Source organism: Camellia sinensis, chromosome 1, assembly GCF_055761805.1.
Source record: "Camellia sinensis isolate YWXY chromosome 1, ASM5576180v1, whole genome shotgun sequence".
In the NCBI taxonomy this organism is placed as follows: Eukaryota; Viridiplantae; Streptophyta; class Magnoliopsida; order Ericales; family Theaceae; genus Camellia; species Camellia sinensis.
Genome location: NC_138961.1, coordinates 251,314,460 through 251,317,063, shown reverse-complemented (window position 1 = coordinate 251,317,063; position 2,604 = coordinate 251,314,460). Strand labels below are relative to the sequence as shown.

At 35.5% G+C, this 2,604-nt stretch overlaps 1 pseudogene; it reads right to left on the bottom strand.

Annotated features, from left to right (window-relative positions):
• Positions 1 to 646: 646 nt before the first annotated feature.
• On the bottom strand, positions 647 to 2,294 carry LOC145823108 (sucrose synthase 6 pseudogene; annotated as a pseudogene).
• Positions 2,295 to 2,604: the final 310 nt, after the last annotated feature.

Below are 2,604 nucleotides of genomic sequence, written 5' to 3'. Positions count from 1 at the left end.
ATACTTTCAGCAACCAAATGTGCTTTTTTAGTCGCCAAAAATGTTTTTTCTTGTAGTGGAGTGTGATTAAATATATATATAAATAATCACACTTTAATTAGAAGTTGTAATTAAAAAATATATAAATAATCACACTTTAATTAGAATGTGTGATTAAAAAATATATATATAATCACACCTATTTAAAAAGTGTGATTAAAAAGTAGTAGTGTATATATAATCACAATTTAATTAGAAGGTGTGATTAAAAAATATATAAATAATCATACTTTAATTAGAATGTGTGATTAAAAAATATATATATAATCACACTTATTTAAAAAGTGTGATTAAAAATTAATAGTGTATATATAATCACACTTTAATTAAAATGTGTGATTAAAATATATATATATATATATATATAAGGGAAAATCGGTCTAAGGTCCCTATCCAACTTTTAGTAATAGATTAGGTCCACAATCTATTCTTTTGTAGTCTAAGGTCCTCCCTCACCCATACCCATATATAACACTCACTCTCTCATTCTCTCTCCTCTCTCTTTTTGCACCAAACAACCCCTCTCTCTCTCCTCTTCGTCCTCAACATTCTTCGGAGCTTCACCACCGCCCCAACATTATACACAGACTTTGAGATCAATTCATTCTCAACAATTATACACATACTTTGAGATCAAATGCATAGATAGAGAGAGAAAGAGAACACAGGTAATTGCTTCCTCCTTGTTCCAATACTCAGCATCCACCTTACACTTCTCAAAGAAATCAGCAACCTTGTTGCTCGATTCATCATCGTTGTTAGGATCGACATGGAAACCCGAGACCCCATCAACAATAATCTCTGCCGGTCCTCCTTGATTGGTCGCAAAAGTTGGTAATCCACAGTTCATGTCTTCAATAACTGTCAGACCAAAAGCCTCATAAAATGCAGGCTGCACAAAAGCCCCCTTTGTATCAGCAATACACCGATACAGCTCCCCATTGCGGTACCTATCAGTCTGAGCTGCTATCCATCTGATCTGACCCTTGAGTTGGTATTTTTCAATCAAAGTATGCATTTTATTTATTTCTGCAATTTCTTCCCTATCTTTCGATTTTGATGGATCAAAAAACCCTGCAACAACGACAAGATTCGCCAAGTTCCTAAGCCTTTTGTTCTTCCCATACCACTCAACCAATCCAGTAATGTTCTTCACCGTGTCAAGCCTTGCCATCGAAAAGATGATTGGTTTCTTCTTGTCTACCAGAAATCCTCTGTTCCAAACTCAGTTTCAGATTTAACACCAAAAGTTCATTAATTTTTTATTTTTTATTTTTTTATTTTTTTAGGTATAAACGAGGGTTAGGATATGAGATGAGTGGAATGGATAGACTTACATGTGTTTGTTGTTATCCTTGTTAGCATAGAGTAGTTCTTCAATGGCAGGATGAAATGATGTGAATCGCTTGTTTTTCTCTGTGAAGGGAAAGTAGACTGCTTGTTCAGCCCCTGGGGCGGCAATGTTGAACTTTGGATCAAAGACGTTGATGCCTGAAACTACTCTGCAAAGGGTTGGCATTGTAAATGCCTGGTGGCTTTCATAAAGACTTTTGGTTGGTGACTTTTGGTGAAGTTACTGGACAGAGGCACACAAATTTCTCTGGATAGCTTCATATCTGCTTTTTTGTTTTTTTGTTCAATTTTCTCTGGTTTGATCAAAAACGCAAATTTTTTCTACACAATTTTCTCTGGATAGAGCGACACAAGGCCACACAAATTTTCTCTACACAAATTTTTTTTGGATAGAGCCATACAAAGTCACACAAATTTTCTCTAACACAATTTTCTCTGGATAGAGTCACACAAAGCCACACAAATTTTCTCTGGATAAAACCACACAAAGCCACACAAATTTTCTTTACACAATTTGCTGCCAATGTGAGTCACTAAAATCAGCATCTCCCTCAAACATTAAGGTGAAATCCACTTCTACAGTGAAGTAGAGGGACTAACCTACTATTTGTAGTTCTATTTAATGAGCCAACTATATTCTTAAGTTGATTCTTGTCTGCGTATAGCAACAGCAGGTATTGCATCTGGTCATGCCCAGAGAAATTCTTTGGGTTGAGAGAATTTCTCTGGCTTGGAATTTTCACTGGATTGTGGAGTCCAGAGAAATTCTCTGGGTGGGAGAATCTCTGAAAATGTATGTCTGAGAATTTCTTTGGGTTTGGGGAGTTTAGAGAAACAGAATCCCTTTTCTTTCCCCCCCTCTTCACAGCAGCTTCCTCCATACCTTCTCCATTTCCTTCCATTTTCTCCCCTTCCACCTAATTGGCAGTCATAGTTATATATATATATATTCACAATTCCCAGAGAAATTTGAATTTTCTCTGGGTTGAATCCAGAGAAATTCAGAATTTCTCTGGATGAAATTTCTCTGGATCAATTTTCTCTGGACTAATTTTCTTTGGACCAATTTTCTCTGGATCAACCTGAGGGACCTTAGACATTATGAAAATATTTGGTGTCCTTTATGCTAGAAAATGTTAATACCAGGGACCTTAAAAAAAAAACCCCTATATATAATCACACTTAATTGAAAAGTGACATAAAAAATGAATA